This window comes from Phocoena sinus, chromosome 3 (genome assembly GCF_008692025.1).
Source record: "Phocoena sinus isolate mPhoSin1 chromosome 3, mPhoSin1.pri, whole genome shotgun sequence".
In the NCBI taxonomy this organism is placed as follows: Eukaryota; Metazoa; Chordata; class Mammalia; order Artiodactyla; family Phocoenidae; genus Phocoena; species Phocoena sinus.
In genome coordinates, this window is record NC_045765.1 from 30,234,562 (window position 1) to 30,247,847 (window position 13,286).

The window sequence follows — 13,286 nt, forward strand, 5'->3', positions numbered from 1 at the left end:
CAGAATTGGGCTCCAGAGCTCAGAGATCTTTCAGGCCAAGAGTCTCCAGTACTGGCAGTGGTGACTCATTTTGGAGTTGACATGCTCCCAAATGGTCTGTTGGAAATGGGGGTGGGAGGATATAAGCAAGAAACTGAGAGTGTCTGCTTCAATTTAAAAAAAATACACAATTTTTTTTTTTTTTTTAATTAAGAGAAGAGGGAACCCTGCTACACAGTTGGTGGGAATATAAATTAGTACAACCATTATGGAGAACAGTATGGAGGTTCCTTAAAAAAATAAAAATAGGGGCTTCCCTGGTGGCGCAGTGGTTGAGAGTCCGCCTGCCAATGCAGGGGACACGGGTTCGTGCCCTGGTATGGGAAGATCCCACATGCCGCGGTGCGGCTGGGTCCGTGGGCCATGGCCGCTGAGCCTGCGCGTCCGGAGCCTGTGCTCCGCAACGGGAGAGGCCACAACAGTGAGAGGCCCGCGTACCACTGAAGAAAAAAAAAAAATAAATAAATAAAAATAGAACTACCATATGATCTAGCAATCTCATTCCTGGGCATATATCTGGAGAAAACCATAATTCAAAAAGATACATACACCCCAATATTCATTGCAACACTATTTACAATAGCCAAGACAAGGAAGCAACCTAAATGTCCACTGACAGAGGAATGGATAAAGATGATGTGGTACATATATACAATGGAATACTATTCAGCCATAAAAAAGAACGAAATAATGCCATTTGTGGCAACATGGATGAACATAGAGACTGTCATACTGAGTGAAGTAAATCAGACAGAGAAAGACAAATATCATATATCACTTATATGTGGAATCTAAAGAAATGGTACACATGAACTTATTTACAAAGCAGAAACAGAGTCACAGATGTAAAACACAAACATATGGTTACCAGGGGAGAAATGGGGGCAGAGGGATAAATTGGAAGATTGGGATTGACATATACACACTACTATATATAAAATAGATAACTAACAAGGACCTACTGTATAGTACAGGGAAATCTACTCAATGCTTTGTAATGACCTATATGGGAAAATAATCTATAACAGGGTGGATATATGTATATGTATAACTGATTCACTTTGCTGTACAGCAGAAACTAACACAACATTGTAAATCAACTACACTCTAATAATTTTTTTTTAAAAAATCAAAAAAAAGAATATTTGCCTATTCAGTGAATGCAAAATTCAAAATGAAGTCAGATTTTCCCTTATTCCAAAGGTCATGTAAGTCAGATGTAGCTTTATTGTGATGAAGGAACATGCATTAATATTTGCAATATTAGCAACCCTTATATCCACGCAGTGTCATTGGGGCTAAGCTTATATCTTTTTAATAATATAAAAAATAAAACATAATTTACAACAAATAGGAACATTGTGATCTTGACTACTATTAATGTCTGCATTTATAAATTCAGCAGTATCTTTTCAGTATGTTTTCCCAACATACTCCAAGAGCCTTTATAAACACTTTGTATACATTTACTTACAAAAATCCTTTAAGACCAAATCAATGCTTTATCTTTCCCATGCCTCAGACTAGGAAAAACCTGCAAATCTCTGATATTATACAGAAGTACACCGATTCTCAGTGGACCTAAGCAGTTTTTTTCCTCTCTCTCTTTTCATGAAATCTTTAAAAATATTATATGAATTTATTGTATCTCCTTTAATGTCATCTGAAGTAGGCCATCCGTGAAAGTGCTTATTGTTTTAAAAAGGATTGGTCTTTTTAAGAAAAGGATATCATAATTCTGCTAGTCAGACTTAATGGTTCTAAAAAAAAGTCAAAATGCATGCAGTAGATTAATTCTTATCAGTGATGAAACTGTGACCTAAATCTTATTTAGAATAAGACACTTAAAAAAAAAAACACACAATAATAGTGCATTTGCTTGGTCCATTTTATTTTTTCTATTTCAGATGTAGTCCAAATATTTTTCTTTTAATTTTTAGAGCTAGGTTATCAAACTTAAGAAAGATCTGCTCCTAAAAATTGCCACATACAAAGAATACACAAATGTAAAGGTATTTGTTAATTTGTAGAACCATTCTTCCCCCTTCCTGTCAAAGCACATAGTTTAGAAACAAATTAGATTTCCATGCATTTTGGACATTTCTGGTTTTACTTTCATATTATTCAAAGTGTCTTCATCTTGTGATTATTCTACCTATGGTAAAAATCCTTTTGTGACAGGCCACATTGTTACTACTGAACGATGAGGGAGGTTATCAGCAGAGGAGCATGAAATCAGGAGTACATAAGAATTAGGAGCTAATAAGGCTAGAATCCATTAACATGACAAATTCCATTTTCTAAAGCCATAGCCATAAATATTTTTAAGAAAACTAGATACTAAATTATAATTGTTTCTAAATGTTTCTGTAGATTTCTTTTGGCTTTTCTAACCATTAAAAAGACACCCTTAGCTCTTGGTACCTATAAAGATGTAAGAACCCACAAACATGGTAGCAACTGATCCTTAGATACCCAAGAAACAAATCACTGGGATTCAGAAAGGAAGCTAAGAAATAAATAATTCACTCTGTTGGGTGATTGGTGATATTTAAGCAGAAAATGAACTACAGCAAAACAACAATTATGAGTTCTTTACTTGATCTGTAAGTAAATTCTCAAGGAGTACACAAATTTTAAGTTTTAAAAATTTTCTGTAAGGTACAGACAAACACAAAGCAGAAAGCTGGAGTGAAATGTTTCTGAACTTCTCCAGAGGAGTATGGGCTTGCTGATAAAAAGTAGCATTTAAAATTTTTTCCCCAACAGAGTAATACATAAACCCTTTTTCTTTCTTTTCCTCATTCTAAATGTTAGCACTATTGAAAATGGCTTCGGAGTTACACTGGTTTGATGTCCAGTTTCAGGGTGATTGAGAAATATTTAGATTATATCTCCCAAGGCAGAGTGAGATAGAGAGCTTAAAAATAATCTAGCCACTCTGGATATTTTAAGGCAAATGGAAATAGTATTATCTTCCACATTGGACAGCAGAGTCCAGGGCTCCCATGTCTCCGCCTCCATCATCTCAATCATCTACATAACTATTCTAATTATCTAACTTTGTTAACACAACCTTAAGATCCCCGTAGATACCTCAGAACATTCTCTAAATTCTCTTGGATACCAGTAAATCCAATTTACATGCCTTCAATGCTCGGTTTTGGGACAATAAAACATTTACTCTATCAAATCCTCTTCAATGCAAAAAAAATAAAAGCTTTTGTCTTAAATAGCTAAAACACATAGGCTTCCCAACTGTACCCCCGAAATTCAATTAGTATGTTAAATATGTATATTAAGCTCTTTTAAAAACCGATATCAAGCATGATTGAAACCATCAGAGTACTGAGAAACCAGTCCTCAAACACTTATCAAGACGGTATTGTTCAAAAAGTTTCAATTAGATTTAAAAAAAGAACACAAACATAGGTACTTAATTCATTAATAGCTTGATTGTTACTAGGATTTTGAAAATGTGGGCTCTGTGGCAGAGAGATACGCACACACTGTTCTAATTAACACCAATCACAAACGCTAATGGTAGAACCTACTGCTTAAGTAAATGAACATCCTTACCCCTGCTGCTTTGAAGAGCCTGATAGGCATGCACTTTATTGACAAAGTAAGCTAATTTACAGAGTGATTGTCCAAGAGGGAACTGCTGTTTATTTGCAGAGTTTTTCCCATTGAACTCACAGGGCAAACACTGCACTTAAATTGTTAATTAAAATATCAACAGATAAAAATGTAAACATTGGGTTTGCTGCAGAGTAGAGTGACATATATTCATTCAGAACCAAATCCTGAGCTCCTGATCATCGATTTCTGAGAAATGAGAGTTACGTTCTCTGAAAAGGTTAGGAGGCTGAGCTTTATTTGTACCCAAAGAAGAACACTGATGAGGATAAAACAACAACTCTTGACTCTCAGCTCATCTACATAGAGGAACCGAGAACCTAAGGGGGTCTCCACTTACTTTATGCCTTCAGTGACAGCCATCTGCTTACCAGATGTGACCATCCTAAACCTGAAGAGTTTAAGGGTGGAGTGAAAGCAGGCTGCTTCTGGTGCGTTTTGCTTAAGAAGAAATTGTGGTCAAGACCAGAAAGGAAGGAGGTCCACATCCACATAGCTCCAAAAGGAAAATGTGTCTCAAATGTGAAATTAAAAAAGCCTTTGTCTCTTCCTGAAAATGTAAAAGTTAACTCTGGAAACCAAGACTATTATTGTGAAATTTTGCAGTAAGTGGATAAATGCTGCTAGTTTGACTCGTTTTGGTTGGTTTCTTTCTAAGGTATTTTATTTACCCTATCTTCTTAGGCTACATAGCTACAAAAGATCCTTACTTGATCCTTTTCTTAGAATGAAGAAGGTATATCCTTGCTATCCTGAACAAGCTTTGGGTTATTTCTAGAAGTGCAGCTGATGATACGGAAAGTATGACCTTTAATACTGCAAAACCAAATACTGTTCTTGAAATTCACTTCTCTGGACCTTACTGTCCTTTTCAAACTGGGTTCTGAGGAAACCCAGCGTTTCCTCAGGAGCTGAAGAGGGAGGTGGAGGGAGTAGAATTTCAGGAGCTCTCCTTTCCTTGCCTCCAGAACAGCAGATTTTTATCTATACCTGGTATTGGCATTCTAGCCCAAAGCTAGTCCGAAGAAAGGGTTTGATAGGAGGGAAAGGTGGTAGGATGGGGGCAGGGACATAGGACAAGATCTCCTGGAAAAGATGACTTCAAATTTCCCTTGAGCCATACAATTTTTTATAGCTGTATATTTTTAAATGACTATTTTAACTGATGGAGAAGTCTTTAGACGTGTGCATATGTGTGCGTATGTATGCATGTGTGTGTATGTATGTGTATGTGTATGTGTGAGAGAAAGTCAGAGAGAGATTGAGAATTTGAACACTGTTCCTTGTTTATGTGCGTCTGCCTTACTACATGGGAAATATGAGGGTCAAAATAACATACCAAATGAAGGGTGTGTTTTGCCCATTTCCCCACAGTACTTGAATACTAAAAGAAGTTCTTAATAAATGAAACAAAACAAGTTATCCAAAGATTTTCAGTGAATTTGGAAAGTGAGCCTATGGGCCATGTGCTATGTTTTTCTCATCTGTAAAATGCCATCCTTACCACACAGAACTGTTAGAAAGATGTAATAAAACACATAAAATTTCAGCATTTAGAGATACCGTGGGTGCTCATCTACTTAGTTTTTAATCCAGTGCTATTCAATGTGAAGCCACAAATGCAAGCCACACAAGTAATTTAAAAAATTTCTAGTAGCCCCACTTAAAAAGTAAAAAACAAAACAAAAAACTGAGTTTAAAAAAAAAACACTGAATTTTTTAATTAAGTTTTCAAATTTGGAATTACAGCACATTGCATTGCACTAGACACATTTCACCTGCTCAGTCCACATGTGACTGTTGGATCTGTAATGGACAGTCTTAAGCCTTGAGTGCGTACTCTGCACAAATGGAAGGGATATTAAAACTGGATTTATTTCATTTCTCTCCAGTAATAAGGATAAAGGAACACAACTCTCCTTGTAATATGAGGTCTTAATCAATGCCCAAACCAACTCTTATATTCTTGGAAGTATCTCCACTTGCCTAAGAATACTGGCTGGGCTCCAGGCTTGGTGGAACATGTCTAGGAGCCAAGAAATAGCTCTGAAGAAATGGAGTTGCCCAGAGCTAGATTGGTTCTAGGAAAAGTGTCAAGTTCACAAGAAGTAGCTACAAAAATGTCAACTTAAAATTCAAACCTCAAGCAGTCTTGTAGTTCACTAGTAATAGTTAAAAACATTTCCTTGCTTGCTTTTTAGGAAACCTAAAGTGAAAATGAAATAATGTGTTCTTTTTCCTCTGTGAGTTCCCATAGCTCTCTATGTACTCTGCTACGAGAGCCTTTACAATGATATTTTATAATTACCTAATTTGTATACCTAATTTCCCTGTTTGATGGGAACAAGGGGCTGTGTCCTACTTACTTTTTTTATCTATAGCGTCAAACACAAGGCCTGACACACATTAGGTGCTTAATGTCAAAAAAAATTGACTGCTTAAAGAGCATTTATATTTTTCAAAGGTCTAGGTTAACTATTAGTACCAAGCATTGTTTTTATAACATTTTCTAATTAAAATATAACACATGATTTTTGATGAAAATGTTAAAAAAGAAATTATATGTAACTCCAACATTGCTGCTATAATTGCTAAACCTTCTGATATTTTATTCTTCAGGTTTTTTTCCCCCCTATACAGGCTACAAAGACATATGCCATTTTTTACTCCAAAATTTCAGATTACATCTGTTGAAGTTTCATTAGCCTGCTTCTTTAGTTAAATATATTAGAAAATTTTTTCTATGTCATTGCATACCACACATCAGTTAAAATGATTTTATATGAAAAATTTTAACCATACAAAAAGTAGAGAAAATAATATAATAAGCCCAACTGGACCTAATGCCTGAGTTTAGTAATATCAATGTTTTGCTATTCTTATTTCATTGAGCCCCTCACACTTTTATGGCATTGTTAAGAACTAAATATCTGTGTCTCCCTCCCCCCAGTTCATATGTTTGAAGCCCTAACCCTCAGTGTGATGATCTTAGAAGGAGGGGGCCTTTGGGAGGTAATTAAGTTTAGATGAGGTCATGAGGGTAGAGCCCGCACGATGGGATTAGTGACCTTATGAGAAGAGGAAGACACCAGAGCCATTCTCTCCCCACTGTAAGTACACAGTGAGAAGGTGGCCAACTGAAAGCCAGGAGGAAGAGAGCTCTCACCAGAGTCTGATCAAGCTGGCTCCCTGATCTTGGACTTCCAACGCCCAGTTAACGTGGAAACACAAGATACTATAGCCAAATGTTTGTCCCTGTCACTATCTGCTTCTTCCTCAGACTAATTCTTAAAAGTAAAACTATTAAATCAAAGGGCTTGCAAAGTTATGCTTTTGCCCAAATTTACTGTCCAATAGTTCTCCAAAATTATTGTAACTATTTATAACCTATTGATATTATAATTTAATACTTTTTACCAAGCTGGTAAAAATGTTTAGTATTATTTACATTTTATTACTTGTATTTTTCATGTTCAATAAATATGTATACATTTTTTCTTTGAGAATTGCATATTAATTTCTATTGGCCATTTCTCTACTTTCATATGTGTCTTTAGTTACTGATTTATAAGACCTAATTGTATGTCAACGACACTAACATTTTGCAAAATAAATTGCAAATATTTTTATCCATTTTTGATTTGTCATTAATTTTGTTATATGAGAACTAAATTATTGTGATTATATCTAAAAATGTATTCTTCTATGGTTTCTGTCTTTGATTTCATAAAAAACAATTTTCTCCATTCAAGTATTATATATTTATATTTGACTGTATTTTTCCAAATATTTTTACCTTTCTTTAACATGAATATCTCTATTTCATCTGGAAATTATTTTAGTCTAAGTCACAAGTTAGGGATATAACATTTTTTTGCAATTATGAGCTAATTGTCCCAATGCCATGTACGGAGGCATCCAACATTTCCTTATTTTTACCAAATATTAAATACTTATATGTTAGGATACAGTGTTAGATATTATATTGTGGGCCATTGATCTTTCTCAGGTATTTCTTCATCAGTACTACATCATATTATTGCTGCTATTATTATTTTTGTGATGGGTTGTGATTTTGTGTTATAAATATCTGGGTAGGCAAATTCTCATCCATTAGGTCCTTTAAGATTTTCTTTGCTAACTTCTTGTATTTAGAGTTCAGATAATTTCCAGTATAATTTTCAATAATATCATCTTGGTTCTATTCTTAACGCCCTGAGTTAGTTGGAGAAATATGTTGCCTCCTTTGCATTCCTCCCTCATTTCTGTATGCTAAGCCTAGGACCAGCTGACACACATCTGTAAATTAGGTAAAACTAATATTTCTAGTCATTCCCTGCCATTCATGCCTGTCACCTTCTGTTGCCCCAGATGCTTCATGGTGTTGCCTACCTGGGATCTGACCTCCCTACTTAGCTGACAACATAATGTTAATTTATCAGTATGTTAACATACTAATCACATAATCAAGGGACTAGCGTCAATAACCGACGTGCATTTATGAAACAGGCCCCTTCTAGAGAAATAATAATTTAACCCAGTTCTCACTAAATTTCAGTTACTTTCATAATTTTTGCCACTTCCACATACAGTTACACTTTTAAAAAGTGGAAATTCCTACTTTAGCTTTGCCTTAAGGACTATGTATTGGATAAAGGGTTTGGTTTGTTACTGCATTTTTAAAAATACACATGAAAACAAATATACAACTGTTAAGACTAATAATGTTCCCTCTCACAGAAAGCCATCTCATACATCACATGATATGCATGAGTAGATGTGGGAAATATTGTCTTAATTCAAAGATTCATACTAGCAGTTCCTAAGCTTATCTGCACTTTCAATCAATTCCCAGTCTCCAGCCACTCTCAAGACTAATAAATTCACAATGTATGGGAGTGGGACACAGGCATCCATATTTTTTGAAGTTCCCCAGGTAATTTGAATATGCAGCCACGTTTGGAAAGCACTGGTTTGTATTACTTAAACCACCTTCCTCTGTGGCTGTCTACCCTACTAAAATAGAGAATGGTTAGAAAACCAAAAATAAGATGCTATATGATTTAAATCCCTTCTTGCATCTACCCATTCTCCCATGCCTTCTCCAATGTTCATGTCCTATTTTGGATACAAATGTACAGTTGCTTACTTAAGGCAAAGAAGGACTAGAGGGAACATTGCTTAATTCCCAGGCTAGCAGTATGTGTGCTCCTTGGTAGGTGAACACAAATAAACCTCGTGCTGGGAAGTCTTTTCAGAGATGGATTCGTGTTCCCAATCGCTTACTATTTCGCAAGCAACGGGAGGGCAGATCTATTGTAAAGATGGCATTCTCATCTAATGAGGGCAGCAGAAATCTGACTTAGAAGTTTGTCCATCCTGCAACAGAACCAAGTTCTGAATGAGAAGCCGTGCTTTGGTTTTGTACATTTAGTTTCAGATCCCAAAGTATATGCTTTTGTCCTAAACTTTACTAATCATTTTGTCACCCATGAAACTATAGCAGTGATTAATCACATACATAATCAACAATAGCTCTTCTTTTTTTTTTTTTTTTTTTTGGCGGTACGTGGGCTTCTCATTGTTGTGGCCTCTCCCATTGTGGAGCACAGGCTCCGGGCACGCAGGCTCAGCGGCTCCGCGGCATGTGGGACCCTCCCGGACCGGGGCACGAACCCGTGTCCCCTGCATCGGCAGGCGGACTCTCAACCACTGCACCACCAGGGAAGCCCAACAATAGCTCTTCTGTTGGGCTCCTAGTCTTGGTATAAATGATCATGTCAAGGATTAATCCATTTTATTTGCCTTAATCCTCCATTTTCATTCTCTTTCTCTTCCCCCTAACTGCACCCTGTTTACTCAGCTTTTGTGAAGAAGGGTTCCAGTTGAGTGTTTGACAATTGGAATCTGAATGATTAATAACAGTGAGAGAAACTGGACCAAGGGTTCAACAAACCATGAATAAAGACATTGAGCCCAAGGTCAGCACAGGTTATACATGTACTCTGTCCTCAAACAGAAAAAGGGCTGGAGTGGGGGTGAGGGAGGAAAGCAGTTTCTTCAGGCATTAATGCCTCTCACCGAGGATAATCCGAATACAGCATGTCTAGCCATTCCCCCCAAACAGATGCCTTCTGTTATTCGACTTCCTGTGTAGGCCACCCAGCCTGGTGGAACGGCCCACTTCAGCAATTTCAAATCACAGTTAAATGCTGATGCCTCCAGGGCTTCGACTATTGCAAACAAAGTGAGCTGGCAAGTTGCAGAAGCTTCCCTAAAGTGTGATATAGGATCGCAAATTTTGTGTGATGGCTATTAAGCAGCATAAGTTGTAGTCAGAACATCTTACAAGCAACGTCCTCCAGGCCTTCCCGTCAGGGCTGAGAGGGCACCCAGCCCACATCGACAGGCAGGAGCGTTTGGCATTGATTAATTAGGGGCCAGTCAGTGCTGCTTTTGAAACTTTTATGCATCTGTTTAATGTGAATGATAGGCTCTTACATTTCAGGAGGAACATTTTAAACAGAGGGGCCAGAGTGAAGCCACACCCTAGCAAAAGCTCAATAAATATCAGTGAATGATGAGGACCTCAGAGAGTGGCTCCAGAAAATGGGGAAATGAAACTTGGCTACTGTATTGGCAAATCAGGTACCAAGGAGCATAAAATAAACATACGGCACAATTAAAATAAAGAAAGTTATTATGAATAGTATGACTTTACTACAATAGGAAGTCAGATTTTTACCCTTTCAACTGGGTAAAATACTGGACTCATTCAACTAACACATTTAGACACGGCTTTGGGGCAAACACCAGGGGTAGCATAGTGAAGAAAATCTATGTGGTCTCTACCCGTATTTAACAAGGACAACCAAACACCAATAATAACGAACTCCTCCAGCTCATTAAGAAAGTGATCATAAATGTCAGATTTACTTTGAGGATCACTTGGAGTGGAGAAAAAGTCTTTCGAGTTCCAACCTTTTGCATGTCAGTCAGCATGAAAGAAGCATGTCGTACAGACAGCCCGGAGACAAAACTATTTGCTGATCATGTGACAGATATCCAGTGGTTTTTGAGCTTAAGAATTAAGAAGATGAAAAAATGAAATAAAACCTAGTATATTTTGTGATCAAAATAGGCTAAGGCAGAATGTAAACAAGATAAAAATCAAAGATAAAATCAATAAAGTATGCTAGGAAAAAACTACCTTTACTTTGAATTCACAGAATTGCAAGCACTTTTCCTAGATGTCAATAATGACAAGATGGTATTTTTATTTTCTTAGTTAAATAGAATTTTCAACATCTACATTCAATTTCATGGAAATACTTTCAGTGATAATTGCTAAACATGCCAAGTGCATTTATAAAAGCCAGCATATATGTTGATAGTAGCAAATGTCTATATTTGGGATGTTTTATATAAACATAGACATTTGGTAATTATCACAGTTGCTGTTCATTTCAGTGGGGGGAGACAGCACAAATGCAAGACCAATTATTTCAGTTATAAGGCAAAAAGTATACTTTTTGGATCACAGTTTAAGCTCATTACATAAATTCACAGTGCCTCTATTTCTTTAAACAACACAACAAAAAAATGTATTAAAACATACAGATGTATTATGCAAAGACCCACATGTAAATTGCCTTAAAATAGTTTATCTAAAGAGATATTATAAATAAAATAGGAGCTAATATGTCATCGAGTGAAATCTCACAAATACATTTATTAATGAAATAAAATACTTAAAACTCAGGGCTGCTGAGATGGGGAGAGTTCATTGTTTAGAAACTGCATTGAGAAAATTATAACTTTCATTCTAGTCGTTGGCAAAAAGACACTGGATGCAAAGTAAATCAGTTAATCACTCTGTATTTGTGTGCTGTGGTCAATAATTAAATAATAATGATAATGATGATAATAATAATGTTACCAATTCCATAACAAATATAATAAGGACACTGATAATAGCAACAGGATAATAGCAGTTTCCATTAGCAGGACTCTTATTAGATGGTTACACATGATGTTCAAGTCAGTTAACTCTGTGAGATTCCAGGGCCAGAACGGAAGTACATGATCTAAAATGAGAGAGTTCTCTTAGTATGGCTTCTATCAACTGTTTCTACATTCCCTATTTTGTTTTCTTGTACCTTATCTTCATTTCTATTTCCACTTCCTTTCAGTACCCTTGCAAAGTTGTGAAGGGTCCACTGAATGACTGCCTCCCAGTGACCCCTTCCAGAACCCTTCCAAGATGTTATGTGTATATATATTTGTTCTGTTCATAGGCTATGGGAGAAGGAGAATAAGATATTAAATGATTAGCAAGCTTCACAAGATACTCTGAGATTCATGGATGAATTGTATAATATCAACCATTACTATTTACAGGATTTTGGAAGAGAGGAAGTATGGTGAGATAACTGTCCTGACCAAAGTGAAGAAAATATGGAGATCTTTTTGGCCCAATCACTGATGGCCGGAAAGCCAAACTGAGCCTAGACAGAGTGTAAGGAATAGGGGACAATGAAGGTTTATAGGCAAGACACAAGCGTTAAACCTTGCACTGGGGCTTAAAGGTAAGGCTTTTCTCTCTGATCTCTTAATTGTAATACATGTCTGCGCCTGTACAGCAAATAAAAGTAGGTTTATCTGCCACAACCATCCCAACCTCAAATGCTACATGTAATGACATTCAGTTAGCTTACTTGAAAGGAGAATTACTACACATTTCATAATGGAACCTTATCCATTCCTCATGTCACATGTTCATACTGGCTGTTCATAAATTCTCTGCATGCGTGTTTGTGTGGTTAATTACCGTATCAAAATACATGGTATCATAAGGAAAAGATTTTTAGCAAATTTGCGAAAGGAATACATAAGTACTCAGCATTTGTCATCGAGTTTGAATTTCTAAAAGCCACGGGGTCTGGGCTAATTCTTTTAAGAATGAATCACAGATTATATTTACCAAACAAGAACAGTAAAATCTATGTGGACTTTTAGCTATTGAATGTCTCTTAGTAACTCTTTATTGCATGACTTTCTTGTGGCATTCTGGGTGCTTTTACTTTTATAATGGGAAAAATATCATTTTTGTTACTTGAAAGTCCAGATGATGTAGGTAGGGCCAGGTCTCCAAATAGCATATACATCTCACTTGAAACCTCCAGCTTTGGAAACTAAGAATGGTTGGACTAGAACAAATGGTAGGACAGGTTCTAACACTGGGGGTGTGGTGGTGCGTGGAACCAGGTCCAGAGTGGGGCTTGGGAGAATTGTGGAACTTGTTGGTTGACCATGAGGCAATAGCCAGCGCACACATCTCGACATGTGAGTGTCTTCTGTATGGATCTGACGGTCTACTGAGCAGTCTGGTACTGGCTTTTACCTTGTTAGTTAACACCAATGGTTTTCTATGACCGTGAGAATGTGTTAAAAAAGCACCATTTTGAAAAAGTGACCGCTTTCCCCACTCCATCCATTATGCTTCATGAATGGAAATCACATAAAGTGAGGGTTAGCAGTAATTTTCTGACTCTTTCTGTGAACTTAGAGTGATCTCTTTGACCAACACGATGAAGGAGTTGGGGGCA